This window comes from Giraffa tippelskirchi, chromosome 3, assembly GCF_054371585.1.
Source record: "Giraffa tippelskirchi isolate mGirTip1 chromosome 3, T2T-mGirTip1v1.2.pri, whole genome shotgun sequence".
In the NCBI taxonomy this organism is placed as follows: Eukaryota; Metazoa; Chordata; class Mammalia; order Artiodactyla; family Giraffidae; genus Giraffa; species Giraffa tippelskirchi.
Genome location: NC_137277.1, coordinates 137,273,170 through 137,298,445, shown reverse-complemented (window position 1 = coordinate 137,298,445; position 25,276 = coordinate 137,273,170). Strand labels below are relative to the sequence as shown.

Sequence of the window (25,276 nt, the reverse complement as noted above, 5' to 3'; positions counted from 1 at the left end):
CAGCAAAGGAGGGAGAGGGAAGAGCTGGTGGCAGAGGCAGGGGGGAGGTGACAACTCTTCTGCGGTGTTGGGCTAGGGAAACTCCTTAGTCTGAAGAAAAATAGATTCATAGAAAACCCTCTTGCCCATCCCCGGAGGCCTGTTCCTGCCCTCCTCGCCTCACCATCTTGTGCTCTGTGACGAAAGAGCGGGAGATCCGGCTGGTCGCTCTGTTCCTGGGCCCGGGCCCAGGACCCTGACTCTTCGGTATCAGATTCGGGGTGGGGGTGGGAGGGGAGCAGAGGGTGCTGCAGCAGAGGAAGCCGAACGCCCTCAGGGAGGCCTGGGGGATGGGTGGGGTGGTGAGGGAGGCCTGAATTCCCCGGCCTGGGGGGACGAGGCGGGGTCACAGTCACAGCAGTTCTGAGAGGGAGGAGGGGGTGCTGTGGGGGCTTGGGATGGGGAGGCGGTGTTGCCGATGTCTGTCTCCGGGCAGCAGGAGAAGAGCCGGTTACTCGGCAGCTCTGGCCTCGGTAGCTTTGGCCTCAGCCCCATCGGCTTTGCCATCCATCTCATCGTCCGAGCAGTCGCTGGCACCTTTCCGGGCCATTCGGCGGGGCAAGACGAATGGCAGGTCCCCACGCCTGAGCTTGTTCTTGAGGGAGATGAACTCGCGGTTCATGGCATCCGCCCTCTCAGTGGCATCCTCCAGCTCGCGCTGTAGTTTCCAGCGGGAGGCATTGGCTCCCTGGGCCTCCTCCTCCAGCTGCCGCTTGAGCTGCTTCAGGCGGGTGGATGCCTTGTCCGCCTGGTCCTTGTACCGCTCGGCGTTCCTCTGCTCATCATCCACCTGCAGCAGCACATCCTTCAGCTTCTTCTCAGCCCGAAGCACCTGCTTGCAGGCTGCTTGGCGCTCCTTGGTCTCGTTGTCCAGCTGCTCCTCCAGCTGTGCGATCTTGGCCTCCAGGGCAGCGATGGAGGCCTTGTACTTGAACTTGACGGTGCCCTCCATCTCCTGCAGCTTGACCTTGAGCTCCTTGTTCTGGCGCTCCAGCTGCTGCCTTGTGTTCTGGTTCTTCTGGGTGTGGCTGCTCTCCAGGTTCAGGTCAGTGTTGAGCCGGTCGATCTGCAGGTTCGCCTTCTTCAGCCTGTCGTTCACCAGCTCCATGTTGCCCTGCTCCTCCTCCAGCTGTGAGATGCAGGCCTACAGCCACAGCCTCTCCTCCAATGCCAGGGCACTCTTGCCACTGCTGTTGGCTATCTCGTTGACCAGCTCGTCCCGTTCCTGCTGGGCCTGGCCCTTGGCACGCTCAGCAGCTGCCAGTTCCTCCTGCAGCTGGATCTTCTCAGCCTCCATGCTCTTCAGCTTCTTCTCGTCCTCCTTGGCCTGCACCAGGATCTCCTGGCGGGAGGTGTGAGTGTCATCCAGCTCCTGCATGTAGTCCTTCATCTGGGCCTGCAGCTTCCGCAGCTGCTTGATGGCTTTGTCCCGGTTCTTGTTGGCCAAGTAAATGTGGGCCTCCAGGACCTTCAAGTCCATCTCCAACTTCTTCCTAGCGGCCACAGCTATCGAGCGCTGCTTCCTCTCATCCTCCAGCTCGGCCTCCATCTCCCACACCTGTTTGACCAGCTGCTTTTTCTTCTCCTCTCTCTGTTCATCACGGCCCTGCAGGTCCCTCTCAAACTGGGCCTTCATGGCCTGCAGGTTGACCTCCAGCCGCAGCTTGGTGTCCTCAGTGGCCTGCAGCTCATCCTCCAGCTCCTCAAGCTGCGTCTTCATCTCCTCCACCTGCTGCTCCAGGGCTCACTTGGACTTCTCCAGCTCATGGACGCTCTTGTCCACGTCATCCTTGGAGCTCATGAGGTCCTCCATTTTGGCGCAGAACTGCTTGTTGAGCCGCTCCAGCTCTGCCTTCTGCTCCATGGCCTCCTCCAGCACCCAGGCCAGAGAGAGGGCCTTGGTCTCCTTCTCCAGGCCTCTGCCTCCGCCCGGTCACACTCCTCTGCATACTTGGCGGAGATGGTCTTCTCCTCAGCCAGGAGCTGGTCGAACTTCTGCTTCTTCTCTAGGTTGGAAAGCTCTGCTCTTGGTGGTCAAGATCCACGAGCAGGTGGTCCAGCTCCTGCTCCAGCCGTGTCTTGCTCTTCTCCAGCTTTTCGTAGGCAGCCACCTTCTCCTCATAGTGCTGGCTCAGCCCCTCCAGGTCCTTCTGCAGCTTCCTCTTGGCCTCCTCGGCCGTCTCCAGGCACTCCACGCAGTCATCCATCTTCTTCCTCATGTTGGTGACTTGGGCGTGGAGGGTGGAGATCTGCTTCTCCAGGTTCCGCTTGGCCTCCTCCTCCTCCTCCAGCTGCTCCTTGAGAGAGTCCTTCTCATCCTCCACCTGCTTCAGCTTGGTGCTCAGACTCAGCTTCTGCTGGTTCTCCTCCTGCAGCAGCTCCTGCGTGTCCTGCAGCTGTGACTCCAGAGCGGAGAAATCCTTGGTAAGCTTGCTAGACTTGCTGTCCGACTGGGTGAGAAGACCCGTCACATTGTCCAGCTTGACCTGCAGCTTGGAGACCTTGTCGGCTAGCTCCGTGCGCACACGCTCTCCCTCGGTGAACTTCACCTGCAGCTTTTGCAGTTGGGCCTCCACCTTCTTGCACTTGTGCTCGGTGTCCGCCTTGCCCTGCTGCATCACCTTTACCTCATGGGCCAGCTCCCCTCGCTCATTCTCCAGGGTCTGTTTGGCCTTCTCGAGGTTGGCTTTCACCTGCTTCATCTGCTCCAGCTGCTCAGCCAGCTCCTCCATGGCCTGCGAGTGCTTCTGTCTCATGTCCTGGATCTGGGCCTCATGGATCCTGGCCTCCTCCTCAAGGGTCTTCTTCAGGATGTTCACTTCTTGTTCACGTTTGGACCTGAGCTCCTGCTGCGTGGCCATGGAATCCAGAGTGTCCGCCAGCTCCCTTTTCAGAGCCTCCAGCTCTTCCCCGAGTTCTCGTTTCTGCTTTTTGGCTTTATTCCTAGCAGCACACTCAGACTCCAGGTATTCTTGGAGTTCCGATATCTGAGATTACAGCTCCCGGATGTTCTTCAGGGCCATGTTCTTCTGGGTGGTTTCTTCTTCCACTCTGGCCAGGGCGGCCTGGAGCGCCTCCTCCTTTTTGGTCAGCTGCATCTTGAGCTTGGAGATCTGAACCTGCAGCTCAGCGATCTGGTCTTTGAGGTCGGTGGAGTCTCCTTCCAGCTTCGGGTGGGTCTTCTCCAGCTCCTGGCTCTGCTTCTCCTCTCTTCACAGGCATTCCTCCAGGTCGGTGGTCATCGCCTCATGCTTGTTCTTGAGTTTGGCGAGGCTCTTCTATTTCTCCTCCTCTTCCATGAGGTTGGTAGTGAACTCGGCTATTCTGTCTTCCAGCAGCTTCTTCTTCTCGGCAACTTGCAGTTCTGGTCCTCCATGATGATCTGGTCCTCCTCCAGCTTCTTCAGCTTAGCCTCGGTGGTCACCTTCTCCAGTTGAAGCTTCTGCCGGGCACTCTCTTCCTCCTCTAGCTGCTCCTCCAGCTCCTGGATGTTCTGCTGCATCTTCTTCTTCTCAGCCTGCAGGTGCTGGCAGCGCTCCTCCTCCTCCACCCTAGCCTCCAGGTCATGGTAGATCTCTTCCAGCTCCTGCTTCGTGGCCATCAGACGGGTGCAGAGCTCCTTGGTCTCGGCACACAGTTCTGTTTCCACCTGGAGCTGCTCTTGGAGCTGCAGCTTCTCAGCCATGAGCTGGGACTGGAGGGTCTCCATCTCTGAGAGCCTGTTCTCAGCAACCAGCTGCTTCTCCCACACCTTCACCAGCTTCTCCTCCTTGGCCATCATCTCCTCCTCCTGCCGGCTCACCTGTAGCGGCTTGACCTTGGTGAAGAGCCACCACCACTGCCAGTTGCGCAGCTTGAGGTAGGCAGCACAGTTCCTCTGCAGGACCCTCATGGCCATCAGCTGCTGCTGCCACTTGGCGAAGGCCTTCCTAGCCAGGTAGCCCCTGCAGCAGGCCTGGAAGCTGATGATGACATCCATCATCTTCAGGTCCCGCTCTTCCTCCAGGTGGGCCAGCACGCAGGCCCGGAAGAAGACCTTAACCTGACCAATGCGGTACAGGTTGCTGCCGAGCTCCAGGGCTTTGACCATGAGCACACATGCCTGCTTCCCATCCATGAAGCCCTTAGGAATGGAATTTGGAGTCAGGATCTCATATCTCTGCCGGAACTCCTGGAAGACCACACAGTTGGGGAAGCCCTGGCGACAGATCTGGATGCTTTCGAGAACCCTGTTGCAACGCAGCTGATCCAGCACCAGATGGGGGTCTAGCTTGCCGGCCTTCTTCTCGTGGTTGGGGATGATGCAGCGGGCGAAGTTAGGGTTGGTGTTCCTCAGCGTGGCCATGAGTTTGGCCAGCTGCTCCTTGTACAACTGCCCCACCATGCAGAACATGCCCTTGCGCATCTTGAAGGCCCTGGGCATTGCTGTCTCCAACATGCCAGCCACCTGGTCCAGGCTGATGATGTGGTCCACATCCTTCCACAGCTCCGAGACAAACTTGTCAGAGGACTGCTGCAGCAGTGTGGTGATGTTATCGTTCAGCAGGTCCATGTTCTTCATCAGCCACTCATTGTCTTTGTAATCCACCTTGCCAGCATAGTGGATGATGCAGAAATCTGCCTTGTCCTTCAGCTGCTTGGGCTTCTGGAACTTGGGGTGGGTGCTCTGCTCCTGCATCACCTTCTCTACGAAACTCTTGTCTGTGGCTTTGGGGAAACAGCACTCCTCACCCAGCAGGGCCAGGATGCAAGGAGGGCCTGCTGGCTTCTCAATGAAGTCGATGCAGGGCTGCAGGTTGAGGCCAAAGTCAGTGAAGTTCCACTCGATGCCCTTGTGCTGGTACTCCTCCTGCTCCAGGATGAACATCGTGTGGTTGAAGAGCTGATGCAGCTTCTCGTTGGTGTAGTTGATGCAAAGCTGCTTGAAGGAGTTCAGATCAAAGATCTTGAAGCCAGCGATGTCCAGGATCCCAATGAATGAGACACCCTGCCTCTTGGTCTTGTCCAGAGCCTTGTTGATGTGCAGGACCAGCCAGCGGAACATGAGCTCGTAGGTGGCCTTGGCCAAGGCCTCGATGGCAAAGTCAGCCTGCTCCTTCGTCTGCGCCTTCTGGACATAATCCTGTCCCACCTTGATGCACAGGGTGAGGATTCCTCTGGTGAAATCAGTCACATTGATACCCAACAGGTGGGATACTTTCTGGGCAGCTGTGTTGTCGGGCATGGAGGCCTGGTTGCTGTTACTCTCCTTCTTGAAGACAATGTTGCTGAGCTGGAGGACCCCTGAGATGACTCTCAGCAAGCCCATCTGCTCCTCCTCTGGGATGCCCATAATCTGAAAGGCCTCCACGGTCTCCTGGAACATGTCCTGGTCTTGTTGCCCGAGAATGGTGACATGCCTGTTGGACAGGAAGCGGTATTTGTTGTATGACTCCAGCAGGAGATCAGACTGGAGGTGCTCCCCAGCCCCAGACGGCAGGTAGTAGAAGATGTGGAAGGTCCGCTCTTCCTTGGCTTGGCGGATGGCATGAGATTTCTCCAGGAGATAAGTCTCAATGTTGGCTCCCACGATGTAGCCATTGACATCAAAGTTGATGCGGATGAACTTGCCAAATCGAGAGGAGTTGTCGTTCTTGACAGTCTTGGCATTCCCGAAGGCCTCCAGGATGGGGTTGGCCTGCAGCAGCTGCCGCTCCAGCTCACCCTGGTCCTTCTTGCGCTTGTGTGATGAGGCCATATGAGCCAGGTACTGAATGACTTTCTTGGTGTTCTCCGTCTTGCCAGCTCCAGACTCACCCGTGCACAAAATGGACTGATCCTCTTGGTCTTGCATCATACTCCTATAGGTGGTGTTTGTGATAATGTAAATGTAGGGGGGCATCTCATGCCTCTTCTTGCTCTTGTACATTTCCACGATCTCTTTGGAATAGATGGGCAAGTTCTTATAAGGGTTGATGACCACACAAAATAGGCCTGAATAGGTGTAGATGAGCCCTGAGTAGTAGCGCTCCTGGAGGTTGTGCAGCACCAAGGCTTCGTTGAGGCATGTGAGCTCTGCCATGTCTTCCATGTTGGAGAACTTGAGTGGATTCATCTTCTGGATATCAACCTTGTTCACCTTCACCTTCTTCCTGTTCTCCAACAGCTCCACAATGGCCTCCTCACCCATCTCTTCCTTGAGGCTGGTGAGCTCAAAGCCACTGTTGTCAGAAGGCACCCATACCAGCTTCTTGGCTGCCCAGTTGGTCTGGGCCAGGGGGTTATTGATGAAGTTTTTATCCACATAGAGATACTTATCAGCAGCTTGCTGCGCCATGGTGACTCACAGCCAGGACATGAACCTGAATCTACCCCGGGGAACAGGTGCTGCTTCTCCCGAAAGGGCTTCCTCAAGTGCTTGGGCAATGGCAGGGTGGGGCGAGCGTGCGAGGCTGGAGCTGCTACAGGTGAGCCTCACTCAGCCTTCAGTGCCCTGCCCAGGAACCAATAAAAATATTTTAGAAATAAGTTTTTTGACCTCAAATAGTGTTCCTAGTATTGTTCAGTTAAAAAGAATATTGATTAGTGCAATATAATTTGGTAACAGAATAACATATCCATATGCATTAACATAAATTTAGAGATTAAATACTCAAAATAGTTATCTTTGAGTGCATTATGAGTAATTTTTATTTTTTCTTTATAATACCTTGCATTTTCTCATTCAACTGTGTTATAAACTTTCATAAAACTATATTGGTATGCAAAAAATATTACTTCAAAAGAGTTTCAATGACTATTCTCAACGGGCAAGTGCTGATTATTTCATTTCACAGAAGTGAAAATGATATTCCATAGAGACAACTCACTTATTTGTTGCCACACTATCGTTATGCTTTTGTATTACTAAAGTGGACAGATTGACAGAACTTAATCACTTGTATCTTAGTCTAATGTATCTTCCATGATAACAGATAAGTCCTATGCAAGCTAGATTTTTCTTTCATGCTTAACATTTTAATTATTTAGACCTTCCTTAGAAATCCATCATGTATCTGGAAACTTCATAGAGAAGATCTACAGAGTTATTTATTAGCCGCTTCATTCTGGTCTAAATAATGTAAACTAGCCCAAACATCTGCCTAAGAATATTGGTTCTCCTAATCCAGTGTCCTTATTTTTTCCACTTGTACTAAGCAAAAAAACACAGTCAGTAGTTATGCTGAGAGAGAAAGACACCCATTTTAATGATGTCTTAGACCTCTCACTGCATACTCCAATGCTGTATTTCAAAAGGAGCAATGAAATGGTGTTGACTTCTACATGATTTCCATGTAGTATCTTCTGAGCAGGACTGAGATATCCAAAAACATTGAAATGATACTAAAGATCAATATGTTCATCAATGCCAAGAAATGCATGAACACTGCATGACAGCCTATGTTTACTATAGGCTGTTTAATAACATGTTTAATAACTATTTTTAAGATGTTTAATAACTATTTTTTTATTGTTTGGCTGTATCATAGCCAAGGATGATGTTAACATATTGGTCATTCTGTACTTTATATTATCTTGTCAATTTTATACTTCATTATGTTACTAAACATAAAACTAGATATCAATGAAATCATACTACAATTATTCATTAGTGAAGTTCAGAAGGTTTTAATGTTTTCCTATATACAGAAAATATTATCATGGTACAAAAATCTTAGAATACAGAGTCATATGACATTTAGAAGTCATTTATACAATTGCACTTACAAATTCAAACTCAGAGAAAGCTACTGGCAGAAACAGTGACATAACTTCAGTCTTCTGCATTTCAATTATTTCTAAAGTCTTTCAAAAGATACTATCAGACTTTTCAGAATAAATGTGCACACAAAAAAGTTATCAGTTTTTAAATTAAACAAAAGTTAAGAGCTGACTCTTCACTCTCTGTTGACCATTTTGCTAAATAAACTAGCTTGGGCTTGTTGAAAAGTTCAGAATGCTAGATTTTCTTAACACAGAGTAGGCAATGAAAAACAAATTAATATTTACATTAGATGAATGAATAGAACTGTACATAAAGATTATGTGGATAATATTAATAGCAGTAGTAAAAATGACTTTATTATTCACAACCAACATAAAAATGTATTAATAATTCATTAAGTTGGCAAACTTTTTTTCATTATGTCATGAAATAGCATGACTTATAGATTTCCTCAATTAATTTTAATTATTTTGAAACAGTAATATATTTTTGAATTAGTCTAAAATCTAAAAAATAAAAAAATATTGGAACATACTTTTATAAGTAAGTAAACAGTGACAGAAGTTTTTGTTTAAACATAGTGAATTGAATACAGAGAGACATCAAATGTCAGTTGTTTTCTGGCTCTTTTGTAGTTCTACTGTTCCATTTTTTCTCTCTTGCTGACTTCCTTACTTATTCATGATTGCTTCAATTGTAAAAAAAAAAGTAAATGGTTTAAATTTTACAATCAAAAGACATAGAGTGACTGAATAGATGAAAAAGCTAGACCCAGTTGCCTACAAGAGGCTCATTTTAGCATTTAATATCCATGGGTTCAAGTGACTTGATGGAAAAAGATATTCCATGCAAGTAGAAATCCAAAGAAAGGGAGGGATAAAAATATATCAGACAAAATATACTTTAATTCAAAAGCTATAGCAAGAAACAAGATATTTGTATAATGATAGAAGGGATCAATCCAGGAAGAGAAAATAACAATCAAAAATATACATGCACCCAACATCAGATCATGTGCATATATCAAGCAAATACTAAAATTTATGCAGAAAGAACTAGACAATACTCCAATAATGGTAGGAGACTTTAATACCCCACTTTAAACGATAGATAAATCCTAGACAAAAACTCAATAAGGAAACATTGGACTGAAACTGTGCTTCAGTTCTAAAATAAGTACAGGCATTTATAGAACATTCCTTCCAATAGCAAGTAGAATATATTTCCTAGAGAAACATTCTCCAGAATAGAACATATGTGTTAGATCACAAAATAAATGTTAGTGAAGCTAAGAAGATTGAAATTATACAAACATATTTTTCTAACCACAATGGTGTGAAATTAAACATCAATAACAAGAGGAAAACTAGAATCAATAACAAGAGGAAAAGTGGACAATTAATAAATATTTGGAAATTAAATGTCAAACTCTTGAATAATTAATGGGTCAACAAAGAAATCAAAAAGAAAAACAGTCTTGAAAAAGATGAATACAACATATCAAAACTGCATAAAAAGCAAATCTAAGAGGGAAATTTGTAGCAATATATGTCTACACAAGAAAAAAGAAAGATCTCAAATAAACAACCTCATTTTACAACTCAAGGAACTGAAAGAGAAGGACAAAGAAAGCCTAAATTTAGAGAAGGAAAGAAATAACAGATCAGGGTAGAAATAAATGAAATATTGACCAGAAAAACAATAAGATAGATAAAAAATCAATAAAATGAAGAACTGATTTTTAAAAAGATAAATTAACAAATTTTTAGCTAGACAAAGAAAGATCAAAGTCTTAAATAAGTAAAACAAGAAGTGAAAAAGGAGGTATGGCAACTTACACAATAGAAATATACCTCTCACTCAGTATGATCACATTTTACTTAACTGGACTACATTCACAAAGACTTCATTTCCAAATAAGGTCTCATTTACAGGCATCCAGGATTAGGACTTCAGTATATTTTTTTTCAGGAAACACAGTTAAGTCCATTATAAAAGTCATGGCAGTCCATGGGGTTGCAAAGAGTCGGACATGACTGAAAAAATAAAATTCATGACAAGTAAATACAAAAGTGATTTTCATTAAAGTATGGTTTTAAGTAAACTTTTTTTAATGGTATTATAACTTAACAAGTCTAAAATACCTAAACTGTCAATGAACAATTCATTGAATTTAGTTACTAAACAAATGATATATCCAGCCAAGTTAAAAAAAAAGGAGAATATTAATAAAACTTCAGTGGTTTCACTTATGACCTACCCAGACATGCTCTACCCAATCGGAAGTTAGCCACTATTCTGATTTCAATAGGATAGTTTCATCTATTTTGAATATTTTATAATGGAATTACACAATGTTTACTCATTTCTGAGAACTTTCACTGAATGTTACGTTTATTAAATCTTCTTTATTTTTGCACATAGCCTACCTTTCAGGAATGACTTCCCTGATGGTATAGGACTGACACAGGAGGGGAGCTACCACTATGAATATGTCAAATTACTGAGTCCAAAAACAGATTATAGAAAGTATGATTCTGGAATTAAAAGGGTTAAGTCAGGAAACTCTGATCATCATCATTATCACTGGATCTCAGTCTCTCTCTCTCTCTCTTTTTTTTTTGGCTGTGCTGGGTCTTCATTGCGAAGTGCAGGCTGTTCATTTTGGCATGTGCGATTCTCTAGTGGCTTTCTCATTGTGGTGTGTCAGCTTAGTTGCCCCATGTATGTGGTATCTTGGTTCCCTGATCAGGGATCAAATTTGCATCCCTGCATTGGAAGGTGGCTACTCAACTACTGGACCACCAGGGAAGGCCCTCCCTCAATGTCTTTGGGGCACCCAGAGAAAAGAGAATGGATGTTGAAATATTGCAACACTGGTGCAGAAAAACCTTACAACTCCCTACAAGGGCTTCTGGGTAGCAGAACCTACTTAGCATCAAGGAACATCTACAAAAGGAGCCTGGGAAATTCAATTTTAACTTTGCCTTCTCTGAAGTAGCAGAAGGTCCCTAGGAAGGGGATGGACAAGCAACCTATAGCATCAACCACATAGTGAACAGAAAAATACACATAAAAGAGCCAAAGATTGCACTGGGTTCTGAAATACAAGAGGTTTATTGGCAGGAAGGTGAATGAATAAAGAATATTTCAAGCAAATAGAAGAGAAAATGCCTGTTAGGTTCTGAAACTGCTATAAAATCTATAGTTTAGTTTGAGATTATAAGAATTATAAAAATGACACTGTAGTGAAGTAAAAGACATGCTCCACTTTGATTCTCATCTTGTTTTTATTTTAATGAGCCTTGCTTCTTTACGGGATTAAAGTATTACTTTGATGTGGCAAAAATATGAACTGAGCAAAAGTATAGACAATATAAACATTCCTCTCATCCTGTCTATCCCTCTTGTCTTCTAGTACCACTCCTCAGAGTCAACTCTTGCATTAGAAATATTGAAGTGAGTCCACACATACATTTATGTATTCAGAAAAAGAGAGTGCATTCTACTCTGTGTCTGGGTTTTATCCTAGAGAAGTTTCCTAATTAGCACATGCAAACCTAATAATTCATCTCAATATGTTTAATCAACAGCCTATTCTGGTTATTTAAGTTGTTTTTGTATCTATATTTCTTCTACCTGTACTTGTACCTGTATATAAATATATATATCTGATGTGTATATATACATATATATATACATGTATATACACATATATACAATAATATATATATATATATATATATATATATAAATGTATTTGTATGAAGGATACATTCTAACTAAAGTTTTGTTTTTTAAAGAAGAAATTTTACTGGGTCACATATGTTTACTTTAAAACATGAAGCCTATTGCCAAGTCTTTCAGAGAGATTGTTCTAATTTTTCCTTTTAACAACAGTGCCTCGGGGTGTCTTTTTTTAAAAATGTACATCTACAAAATAAGACTTTGCTGTGTTTAATAAATTTTCTGGATTAATAAACATGTCAAGATTAATGAAAGGGTAAAACATAAAATGTATTGTATTTCAACTTACAATTATTGTTTATAAGTGATATTGGATCTGGCCAGTTTAAACCTCAGAAAGATGACTCTGGAAGGGCTGTATGGTGGATGAAGGTTAAATTTGAGCTTTATAGAGAAGTCACACAATGGGACAAATTAGAAATCATTTTCAATTAACAACAAATAAATATTGATTCTGTAGATTCTGTAGATGGGAAGGGGATGGGATATTTATCTGAGAAGAATGTAGGAAAGGATAGAATATTTACCTGTTCTCCAATTCAGCTATCTATTTGGCTTAAGGATGTTGAGCTTTCTATTTTTTTTTTTTTAATGATAATGACTTTACCTGACATTATGTTGGAAATTAGCCCTAAATACCATAAGAAAGTACTGGTTGAGAATCTAGATTCCCTCTCCTAATCTGTAAATCTACATTTGTGCCTGGAGAATAATTTGTGACACAGGGGATGTTGCTACAAGGTCATCCATTGATTTTGTCAATGAAAATGTACATAGTATCATTTTAAGAGGTGGTTCTTCAACAGACAATGGAAACAGAGGTATAATTTAGAGACAATGATAATAATAATAAAAGAAAGCTAAGCATCATAATACAGTAACAGCTGGTAGTTTGGAGGGAATAGCACAGGGACTGACCTTTACTTATAAATAACTCTATTAATACCCTTATCTGGAATGAGGCTGTTTTTAAACAAAATAGGTTTCTGGGAAGATGGTTTGTTTTTCTTTGTCTGGCAAGAGCCAACATTTGATTTCAGTCTCTAGAAATATCACATGTCCTCCAGAAACACCATGGTACAAATTTGAGAATTTCCTGACTACAAGAGACTAGAGTTAACCTATGTAGATTGCTTCTTATTTGGATAGAAAATGACACAAGTGGTGAGATTACTAAAAAATCACACAGCAAATCATGAGAATAACTGGGAAATGGCAGCACATTTTGACTCCTCGGCTAGTCCTCTTAATCATATTAATAATTATCATATTGTTAGTGATACGAGAAATAACATAGCATAGTAGAAATTTAAAGAATCTATAAAACAGATGTTATGACTGTATTGACTATGGTGTTAATGGAATATCTGATGGCAACCATACTTAAATTATTAGTTACAAAGACAATATAAATTCAGCAAGCTAAATATTATATGACATAATTTTGTAAATATAAAACCAAAGCTACTAATTATTTTTCCTCTAAAGAGCAGAATAAATCTTCTGTAGTCTGAATTATAAATGTATATTGGCCAGCAATTTTATCTATTTTTCCTTTACTTTTTTCCCCCTCTTATTATGCTGTCTAATCCCCATGAGACAGAGAAGGTGAAACAAATGGTACTTTCTTAAACATCCAAGTTTTATCCTGAGTGAGGCTGTAATCAAACACACTTACGTGGGATGTACATCACAGAATGAATTCACTATATTCTTAACTCTACAATGCCTGCTGATGATGTTTTAATTTTTAAGGCATCGATAGAGTCATAATCATTGAAGCACCTAATAAGAAAGTAATTACAGCAGAAAAAAAAATAAATCTAAACCACTTAAGCTACTCAAGTATTTCTGAATGATTCACAATGGTCCAACTGAAAGAACTTGTAGAATGAAATACATTTTGCATTAATCCCATTACATTTTTGTTTAAAAAGTATTACTAAGCCATAAAAAGGAACAAAGTTGGATCATTTGTATAGATGTGGATGGACCCAGAGTCTGTCATACAGAGTGAAGTAAGTCAGAAAGAAAAAAAAAAAAAAAAAACATCATATATTAATGCATACATATATGTGGAATCTGGGAAAATGGTATAGTTGATCTTATTTGCAAAGTAGAAATAGAGACAGAGATGTAGAGAACAAACATGACACCAAAGGGAGAAAGGGACTGATGGGTTGAATTGGATGATCGGGATTGACATATGTACGCTATTGATACTATGTATGAAATAGATAACTATTGAGATCCTGCTGTATAGCTCATGAAATTCTACATAGTATTCTGTGATGACCTAGATGGGGAAGATATCCCAAAAGAGGGAATATATATATTCACTTTGCTGTATAGTAGAAACTAATACAGCATTGTAAAGTAACTATACTCCAATAAAAATTAATTAAAAAAATAAAGGTTGATGATGAAATTGAATTTCAAAAGCCTTCTATTCTGTTTCTGTGTCTCTGTTGCTTCTTCCTTATGTCTGGTCCCACTTCATTGCCAGTGAAGTTGCTGGAGTATAAAATTTTAAAGTTGCATGCATTCTAACTCATTCAGTCATGTTCAACTCTTTGTGACTCCATGGACTTTAGCCTGCCAGGCTCCTCTGTTCATGGGATTTTTGAAGCAAGAATACTGGAGTGGGGAGCCATTTCATTCGCCAGAGGATCTTCCCAACACAGGGATCAAACCTTCATCTTCTGCAATGGTAGGTGAATTCTTTACCACTGAGCCACCTGGGAATCCTTTTATAAAGGAAAACCTTCCTAAAATCCTTCAAGGGCTTTCTATTGCACATGGGATTAATTCAAAATTCTTAAGCACAGCATCCTAGGGCCCCAGGGAAAGCTGCTGATTTTTTTTCCAGTCTGGGTTATGATGAGCCCGTACCTCACCTATCAAAACTTCTGCCAAACTAAGTGCATTCCCCAAAAAGGTGCATGCCTGCAGTATTTTTAAAAATTAATTAATTTATTTTAATTGGAGGTTAATTACTTTACAATATTGTAGTGGTTTTTGCCATACATTGACATGAATCAGCCACGGGTGCACATGTGTTCCCCATCCAGAGCCCTCCTCCCACCTCCCTCCCCAACCTATCCCCCAGGGTCATCGTGCATCAAACCTGGACTGGTGATCCGCTTCACGTATGATAATATACACGTGTCAGTGCTACCCTCTCAAATCATCCCACCCTCGCCTTTTCCCACAGAGTCCAAAAAACTGTTCTTTATATCTGTGTCTCTTTTGTTGTCTTGCATATAGGGCCATTGTTACCATCATTCTAAATTCCATATATATGTGTTAGTATACTGTATTGGCGTTTTTCTTTCTGACTTACTTCACTCTGTATAATAGGCTCCAGTTTCATCCACCTCATTAGAACTGATTCAAATGCATTCTTTTTAATGGCTGAGTAATATTCCATTGTGTATATGTACCACAGCTCTCCTATCCATTCATCTGCCGATGGACATCTAGGTTGCTTCCATGTCCTGGCTATTATAAACAATGCTGCGATGAACATTGGGGTACACTTGTCTCTTTCAATTCTGGTGTCCTCCATGTGTATGCCCAGCAGTGGGATTGCTGGGTCATATGGCAGTTTTATTTCCAGTTTTTTAAGGAATCTCCACACTGTTCTCCATGCGGCTGTACTAGTTTGCATTTCCACCAACAGTGTAAGAGGGTTTCTTTTCTCCACACCTTCTCCAGCATTTATTGTTTGTAGACTTTTTGATAACAGCCTTTCTGACTGGTGTGAGATGGTACCTCACTGCGGTTTTGATTTGGATTTCTCTGATAATGAGTGATGTTGAATATCTTTTCATGTGTTTGTTAGCCATCTGTATGTATTCTTTGGAGGAATGTCTGTTTAGTTCTTTGGCCCATTTTTTGACTGGGTCATTTATTTTTCTGGAATTGAGCTGCAGGAGTTGCTTATACATTTTTGAGATTAATTCTTTGTCAGTTGCTTCATTTGCTATTATTTTCTCCCATTCTGGAGGCTGTCTTTTAACCTTGCTTATAGTTTCCTTTGTTGTGCAGAAACTTTTAAGTTTAATTAAGTCCCATTTGTTTATTTTTGCTTTTATTTCTGTTACTCTAGGAGGTGGGTCACAGAGGATCCTGCTATGATTTACGTCAGAGAGTGTTTTGCCTATGTTTTCCTCTAGGAGTTTTATAGTTTCTGGTCTTACATTTAGATCTTTAATCCATTTTGAGTTTATTTTTGTGTATGGTGTTAGCAAGTGTTCTAGTTTCATTCTTTTACAAGTGGTTGACCAATTTTCCCAGCACCACTTATTAAAGAGATTGTCTTTTATCCATTGTATATTCTTACCTCCTTTGTCAAATATAAGGTGTCTATAGGTGTTTGGACTTATCTCTGGGCTTTCTATTTTGTTCCATTGATCTATATTTCTATCTTTGTGCCAGTACCATACTGTCTTGATGACTGTAGCTTTGTAATATATTCTGAAGTCAGGTAGGTTGATTCCTCCAGTTCCATTCTTCTTTCTCAAGATTGCTTTGGCTATTTGAGGTTTTTTGTATTTCCATATAAATTTTGAAATTATGTGTTCTAGTTCTCTGAAAAATAGCATTGGTAGCTTGATAGGGATTGCATTGAATCTATAGATTGCTTTGGATAGTATACTCATTTGGAGGGCTCCCTCCTCCTCAGCCTGCTCTGTCTTTGTGATCACATATTTGTCTTTCAAGGATCAACAGAGGCACCATCTAATATGTCATGTATGCCCCAGCTAACCAAGTAAAATCACTCTTTCCCTCTTTTCTGCCCTAATCATATGCATTTGATACTTGTGGATGCTTTTCCCCCTTACACCCTTTTCCCATTTGGAACACTCCACCTGGTTGGTACTATGAGGACTAGGATTCAGGGGTCTCCTGAATAACCAGGCATTATTACATCAAGTGGCTTCTCAGGTCACTCAGTAGTAAAGAATCCACCCGTCAATGCAGGAGACATGGGTTTGATCTCTGGGTTGGGGCTATCACCTGAAGAAGGAAATGGCAACCCGCTCCATTATTCTTGCCTGAAAAATTCCATAGACAGAGGAGCCTGGCAGGCTGCAGTCCATAGTATTGCAAAGAGTTGGACATGACTGAGTGGCTAAACAACAACAGTTGCCTCAAATACTGAGCAGGAGGATTCTTCCAAGGAATCAGTAGGGGAACCATTGCAGGCAGTGTTTATACTAGACTACTGTTACTAGATTATTTTTTGTTTTCAAACAAATGGTGAGATAAACCTGGCAAGATGTGAGACTGGGTGAGCTGAAAGCCAGGATCCCATCTTCATGGATTAAGTGAATGATAAAGAGTGAACCCTCTTGAGGAAAGGATCAGAAAAAAGGAAACAGAAAGAGTCATGATTCAATTCCCATCCCTGACTCCTATGTCTCTTCTCCTTTTCTGATTTTCTACATGACTCCTTTTTTCTACTTTAAGCTAACTTGAGATGTGTTTTTTAAAAACCCAACAAATATTCATGACACCAGACTATGGAGACTTCTATCATAGTTGTTATAAGATTTTACTCAAAACATTTATTTCTATGCTACGGACTCTCAGCATTTTGAAATCTAAATTTAGCTACTCACTCATTTTAAATGAATGTACTCCTTTCTGAAAGCAAAAAAGTAGTTAAAGGAACGTGCCTCTTGTCACACTGATGGTTATACTCAAGTGGCTATATTGAGTGGTAGAGTTTAAGGATGGACTTAGGCACCACAATGTCATTTACTGCGAGACCTCCCTTGAAAACAAACTGGGATAGTCAAGAAAATAATTGTGGGGATTAAAAAATGTGCACATTTTGGTAATACTATTGCTTTCTCTGGCTTATTATAGAATCTACTCTGCAAAGCAGGTGCAATAGCAACGTCATTAGAGTTTCTGCAGCTATGCTAGGGCAATTGTCTCGATAAAGGTGATCTAACGTGGTGGGTGCTTGTCCAGTCTCTTTTTCTTAATGGGGAAATCTGAGACTGCAGATTCTCAGATGATAGAGGAGGAAAGGGCCTCTACATAGTGGTCAGCAGGTGCCAAGGGCAGTTGGAGGAAATCATCACCTGCTCTAACCCTCAGTGCTAATTAGCTTCCTCCTCATTAATTACCTGAAGTTACCCACAGTCCATTGTATTCTGTAGTTAAGCTTACAGAGAGCATTTTGCTTCATTTTTTGTAATGTAGTCATGGTGCCATATGCTGCTGCTGCTGCCAAGTCACTACAGTCATGTCCGACTCTGTGCAACCCCATAGACAGCAGCCCACCAGGCTCCCCCGTCCCTGGGATTCTCCAGGCAAGAACACTGGAGTGGGTTGCCATTGCCTTCTCCAGTGCATGAAAGTGAAAATTGAAAGTGAAGTCCGCTTGCAAAAAAAAAAAAAAAAAAAAACAACTAAGTATGCCCTGGCCATGCTTGTTTGCTTTAGAATATCAATGCCTTTCTAAACAGGATGGGTATCTGTTGAAGCAATGCCTTCTCTATTCAAGTTCAACAGAAATGATTTCCAGGATGTGTCTCCTGGGGAATGGTGAAAGAGTTCACTAGATGATAAATATGAAGATTCAGAAGGTGACAGTGCTTCCTAATTCAGACTGTTGATTAAGATCCCAGTGGAATCTCATGTCACCATCAAAACAACCTGAAACATCTGAAATGGTCTTGGGATAAATAGCAATTAGGGAAAAAGGTTGCACAGTGTTCTCTAAACTGGTGATGATTTTGCCTGCTTTGAGAGAAGTACCTTTATTAATATCCAGACTACTATAGCTGATTCTGGAGAAGGAAATGGCAACTCACTCCATTATTCTTGCCTGGAGAATCCCAGGGACTGGGGAGCCTGGTGGGCTGCCATCAATGGGGTCGCACAGAGTCGGACACGACTGAAGCGACTTAGCAACAGCAGCAGCAGCATGGCTGATTCATGTTGATACTTGGCAGAAAACAATAAAATTCTGTAAAGCAGTTATCCTTCAGATAAAATACACACACACACACACACACACACACACACACAAAGATCCAGACTAAACCTCATTGATCATGTAATTCAAACTTTTGTTATTACAAATGGAGAAGAGTCATAAAGAAATTAAGAAGATGGGCCCATGTGCACATACCTGACTCACAGAGTCAAGACAAAAAATAAACAACTGGCAAACAATATACTAGCAACACCTCTTCATATCTATTTTGGAAACATGTTGCTTTTCCTTTTTCTTTTTTTGAGTTGAAATTTACAATGTTGTATTAGTTTCAAATATACAGCATAGTGATTCAGTTATATACATATATATGTGCATACATATACATTCTTTTTCATATTCATTTTTCATATATACATTCTTTTTCATATTCTGTTCCTTTGTAGGTTATTATAAGATATTGAGCGTAGTTCCCCATGCTATATAGTAAGTCTTTGTTGTTTATCTATATTGTTTGGAGAAGTATCAATAACCTCAGATATGCGGATGACACCACCTTACAGCAGAGAGTGAATAGGAACTAACGAGCCTCTTTATGAAAGTGAAAGAGAAGAGTGAAAAAGTTGGCTTAAAATTCAACATTCAAAAAACGAAGATCATAGTATCTAGTCCCATCACTTCATGGCAAATAGATGGGAAACAATGGAAACAGTGAGAGACTTTATTTTCGTGGGCTGCAAAATCTCTACAGATGGTGACTGAAGCCATGAAATTAAAACACGTTTACTCATTGGAAGAAAAGTTATAACAAATTTAGACAGCATATTAAAAAGCAGAGATATTACTTTGCCAATGAAGGTCCATCTAGTCAAAGCTATGGTTTTTCCAGTAGTCATGTATGGATGTGAGAGTTGGACCATAAACAAAATTGAGCACTGAAGAATTGATGCTTTTGAACTGTGGTGTTGGAGAAGACTCTTGAGAGTCCCTTGAAATACAAGGAGACCCAACCAGTCAATCCTAAAGGAAATCAATCCTGAATATTCACTGGAAGGACTGATGACAAAGTTGAAGCTCCAATACTTTGGCCACCTGACGCAAAGAGCCAAATCATTAGAAAAGACCCTGATGCTGGGAAAGATTGATAGCAGGAGAAGAAGGGGACAACAGAGGATGAGATGGTTACATGGTATCACCGACTCAATGGATGTGAGTTTGTGTGATCTCAGGGAGATGATGGAGGACAGGGAAGCTTGGCATGCTGCCGTCCATGGGGTCACAAAGAATCAGAAAAAACTGAGCAACTGAAACACAACATATGTAGTTGTAAGTGGATGCTAATCCCAAACTCTTAATTTATCCCACCCTCCCTCCCTCTTTTGGTAACCATAAGTTTGTTTTCTATGTGAGTCTAATTTTTATTTTTTTTTGGAAGTAAGTTCATTTGTGCCATATGATACATGTAAGTGATATCATATGATATTTGTCTTTCTCTGACTACACATAAGTGATATTGCAAGATGTTTGTTTTTCTCTGACTTACTTCACATAGTGAGAGAGTCAATTCCTAGGCAGGCTGATAAGAAGTCCAGGGTCCCCCAGGAGGAGGAGGAGGAGAAAGGTTTCTGGGCCTCTTAAGGAGGAGATAGGGATCTGGAATTCTCAAGGAGGAGGAAAGGACAATTTTTTTTTTCCTCTACATTCCTTAATCTCAGTAAGGATTATATAACAACAGTGTATCCTGCTTGAGGACATGTTTCTCCTTCTTGAGGACCTTCTGACCAATCACGTTATTTTAAAATGTATATTATGGGAGTGGGTCTATTAAGATCTTTACAACCATGAGACATTCTTTTGATTTATTGTAATAACCAATTAAAAAGTATATAACTACCTTGCATAGACTGGCGAGGGGGACACTCTCTGTCCCCACTCTGATGTCTATGTCAGAAGCTTTCTCTGTCCCTTTTTCACTTTAAAAAAACTCTGCTACACAAAAGCTCTTGAGTGATCAAGCCTGGTCCCTGGTCCCAAAGCTAAATCTTCTTTGGAGTTTACGAATCTGGCCATCATTCACTGAAAGCCGTCAATAATATGATAATCTCTAGGTCTATCCATGTTGCCACACATGGCATTATTTCAATCTTTTCTAGGCTGATTAATATTCGATTTTATATATTTACCATATCTTCTTTATCCATTTATTGGTTTATGGACATTTATGTTGCTTCTGTGCTTTGGCTGTTGTAAATGGTGCTGGAATCTTGCTCTGTTCATTATTAACTGGTTTTCGATAACTGAATCTGTCCTTCTCTGCCTGAGACTCCTCAGCCTTCTGATACACTCAAAAATTTTAAAATCAAATCAATTTGACCTTGTATGCTGCTCCACCAGCTCTGTTCTCTTCATATATTTTATTAGTCAGTCCTTGCTACTTCCACTCAGCCTGTACCTTCTCTTCCTACCTCCCTACCTATGCCCCAAAACACAGTCAAGACCTTTACCTACTGGGGTCAGTCTTTTATCACAACCTCTGACTGTTGCCAGGGTCATCAGTGGTTATGAACTGTTAAAATTAAGAACAACTTGTAAATTCTTTCTGGATTTCCTTATAGCATTGATGGGAATTCTGATTACAGCTATCTTAAACATTCTCCTCGGTTTTCTTTTGCTACTTTCCCTTGGGCTTTCCCTGAGAAAATTTTCCTCTGATTCTTTTTCACAGACATTATCAACCCCTCTTCCTCTGCTTTAAGTACTAGTTTCCCCCATTCCACTTTTAGCATTTTTTCCCATCTTTTGCACTCTTGTTACCTTCACCCATGCCACCCTAAGCTTAAGAAAACTCACATATGTCTCTGAAACCTAGAGACCTTTCTGTGACTGCTAATCTTCCATCTGCATGTGGGCAGTACTCATACACACACATATACACTCATATATCCCACAAACACAGAGAATCTCAAACACCACTCACAAGCTGAAAGTTGTTAACCCTCATCCCTTACCTTCAATCTAGCTTCTTCTCCTCTGTATCAGTTTTGTTAAATAGCATCTCTATTTATGCAACTGCTTAAGTGAAACACCTGGCAAGATTTCCTGAGTTCTTCATCTCTCTTCCTCCCATCACCCATTCAGTTTAGTTCAGTTCAGTCACTCAGTCATGTCCAACTCTTTGCAATCACATGGATTGCAGCACGCCAGGATTTTCTGTCCGTTACTAATTCCTGGAGTTTACTCAAGCTCATGTCCATCAAGGTGGTGATTTCATCCTCTGTCATCCCCTTTTCCTCATGCCTCCAATCTTTCCCAGCATCAGGGTTTTTTCCAAGGAAGCAGCACTTCACATCAGGTAGCCAAAATATTGGAGTTTCAGCTTCAGCGTCAGTCCTTCCAATGAATATTCAGGGCTGATTTCCTTTAGGATAGACTGGTTTGATCTTCCTGAGTCCAAGGGACACTCAAGAGTCTTCTTCAACACCACAGTTCAAAAGCATCAGTTGCTTGGCACTTACCTTTCTTTATAGTCTAACTCTCACATCCATACATGACTACTGGAAAAAACATAGCTTTGACTAGATGGACCTTTGTTGGCATAGTAATGTCTATGCTTTTTAATATGCTGTCTAGGTTGATAACAGCTTTTCTTCTAAGGAGCAAATGTCTTTAATTTCATGGCTGCATTCACCATCTGCAGTGATTTTGGAACCAAAGAAAATAGTCTCTCACTGTTTCCATTGTTTCCCCCATCTATTTTCCATGAAGTGATGGGGCCAGATGCCAAAATTTTAATTAGAAGAGGTGGCAAGAATACAGACACACAGTACAGTTCAGTCGCTCAGTCGTGTCCGACTCTTTGCAACCCCATGAATTGCAGCACGCCAGGCCTCCCTGTCCATCACCAACTCCCGGAGTCTACCCAAACCCATGTCCATCGAGTTGGTGATGCCATCCAACCATCTCATCCTCTGTCGTCCCCTTCTCCTCCTGCCCCCAATCCTACCCAGCATTAGGGTCTTTTCCAATGAGTCAACTCTTCGCATGAGGTGGCCAAAGTATTGGAGTTTCAGCTTCAACGTCAGTCCTTCCAATGAACACCCAGGATTGATCTCCTTTAGGATGGACTGGTTGGGTCTCTTTGCAGTCCAAGGGACTCCCAAGAGTCTTCTCCAACATCACAGTGCAAAAGCATCAATTCTTCAGCACTCAGCTTTCTTCACCGTCCAACTCTCACATCCATACATGACCACTGGAAAAACCATAGCCTTGACTAGACTGACTTTTTTTGACAAGGTAATGTCTCTGCTTTTAAATATGCTACCTAGGTTGGCCATAACTTTCCTTCCAAGGAGTAAGAATCTTTTAATTTCATGGCTGCAATCACCATCTGCAGTGATTTTGGAGCCCCCAAAAATAAAGTCTGACACTGTTTCCACTGTTTCCCCATCTATTTGCCATAGAGTGATGGGACCAGATGCCATGATCTTAGTTTTCTGAATGTTGAGCTTTAAGCCACTTTTTTCACTTTCCTCTTTCACTTTCATCAAGAGGCTCTTTAGTTCTTCTTCACTTTCTGCCATAAGGGTGGTGTCATCTGCATATCTGAGGTTATTGATATTCCTCTCGGCAATCTTGATTCCAGCTTGTGCTTCTTCCAGCCCAGCGTTTCTCATGATGTACTCTGCATATAAGTTAAATAAGCAGGGTGACAATATACAGCCTTGACGTATTCCTTTTCCTATTTGGAACCAGTCTGTTCTTCCATGTCCAGTTCTAACTGTTGCTTCCTGACCTGCATACAGGTTTCTCAAGAGACAGGTCAGATGGTCTGGTATTCCCATCTCTTTCAGAATTTTCCACAGTTTATTGTGAACCACACAGTCAAAGGCTTTCGCATAGTCAATAAAGCAGAAATAGATGTTTTTCTGGAACTCTCTTCCTTTTTCAATGATCCAGAGGATATTGGCAATTTGATCTCTAGTTCCTCTGCCTTTTCTAAAACCAGCTTGAACCACTGGAAGTTCACAGTTCACGTATTGCTGAAGCCTGGCTTGGAGAATTTTGAGCATTACTTTACTAGCATGTGAGATGAGTGCAATTGTGTGGTAGTTTGAGCATTCTTTGGCATTGCCTTTCTTTGGGATTGGAACGAAAACTGACCTTTTCCAGTCCTGTGGCCACTGCTGAGTTTTCCAAATATGCTGGCATATCGAGTGCAGCACTTTCACAGCATCATCTTTCAGGATTTGAAATAGCTCAACTGGAATTCCATCACCTCCACTAGCTTTGTTCGTAGTGATGCTTTCTAAGGCCCACTTGACTTCACATTCCAGGATGTCTGGCTCTAGGTGAGTGATCACACCATCGTGATTATCTGGGTCGTGAAGATCTTTTTTGTACCATTCTTCTGTGTATTCTTGCCACCTCTTCTTAATATCTTGTGCTTCTGTTAGGTCCATACCATTTCTGCCCTTTATCGAGCCTATCTTTGCATGAAATGTTCCTTTGGTATCTCTAATTTTCTTGAAGAGATCTCTTGTCTTTCCCATTCTGTGGTTTTCCTCTATTTCTTTGCATTGCTTGTTGAGGAAGGCTTTCTTATCTCTCCTGCTCTTCTTTGGAACTCTGCATTCAGATGGGAATATCTTTCCTTTTCTCCTTTGCTTTTTGCTTCTCTTCTCTTCCCTGCCATCTGTAAGGCTTCCTCAGACAGCCATTTTTCTTTTTTTTGCATTTCTTTTCCATGGGGATTGTCTCCTGTTCAATGTCAGGAACCTCTGTCCATAGTTCATCAGGCACTCTGTCTATCAGATATAGTCCCTTTAATCTATTTGTCACTTCTAGTGTATACTCATAAGGGATTTGATCTAGATCATACCTGAATGGATGAGTGGTTTTCCCTACTTTCTTCAATTTAAGTCTGAATTTGGCAATAAGCAGTTCATGATCTGAGCCACAGTGTGCACCCAGTCTTGTTTTTGCTGACTGTATAGAGCTTCTCCATCTTTGGCTGCAAAGAATATAATCAATCTGTTTTCAGTGTTGACCATCTGGTGATGTCCACATGTGGAGTCTTCTCTTGTGTTGTTGGAGGAGCGTGTTTACTATTACTAGTGTGTTCCCTTGGCAGAACTCTATTAGTCTTTGTCCTCCTTCATTCTGTACTCCAAGGCCAAATTTGCCAGTTATGCCAGGTGTTTCTTGACTTCCTACTTTTGCATTCCAGCCCCCTATAATGAAAAGGACATCTGTTTTGGGTGTTAGTTCTAGGAGGTCTTGTAGGTCTTCATAGAAGCGAGGCAGCTGCGACAGCTCTGCGCAGAAGCGTGGCCGAGAGGTGCTAGGCCAGGCCGGGGGCCTGGGGTGGGGGCTGAGGGGAGTTACCCCAGGCCCAAGAAGCAGGGGCTGCGTGGGCACAGGAGGGCCGGGAGGAGTTACTCCACATTCAAGGTCAGGAGGGGCCGTCGTGAGTAGATACCCCTTGTCCAAGGTAAGGAGCAACGGCTTCACTTTGCTGGAGCAGCTGTGAAGAAATACCCCACGTCCAAGTTAAGAGAAACTCAAGTAAGACGGTAGGTGTTGCAAGAGGGCATCAGAGGGCAGACACACTGAAACTAAAATTACAGAAAACTAGCTAATATGATCACACGGACCACAGCCTTGTCTATCCCAATGAAACTAAGCCATGCCGTGTGGGGCCACCCAAGATGGATGGGTCATGGTGGAGAGGTCTGACAGAATGTGGTCCAGTGGAGAAGGGCATGGCAAACCACTTCAGTATTCTTGCC

General features: G+C 42.3%; 1 pseudogene across 1 annotated transcript; it reads right to left on the bottom strand.

The window, feature by feature from the left end:
• Positions 1-293: 293 nt before the first annotated feature.
• On the bottom strand, positions 294-22,338 carry LOC145540912 (myosin-9 pseudogene; annotated as a pseudogene). Its single transcript, XR_014078630.1, has 2 exons — positions 21,497-22,338; positions 294-9,819 (listed from the first exon to the last, which is right to left on the bottom strand). The product of XR_014078630.1 is annotated as a myosin-9 pseudogene (transcript).
• Between the last annotated feature and the right edge of the window lie 2,938 nt (positions 22,339-25,276).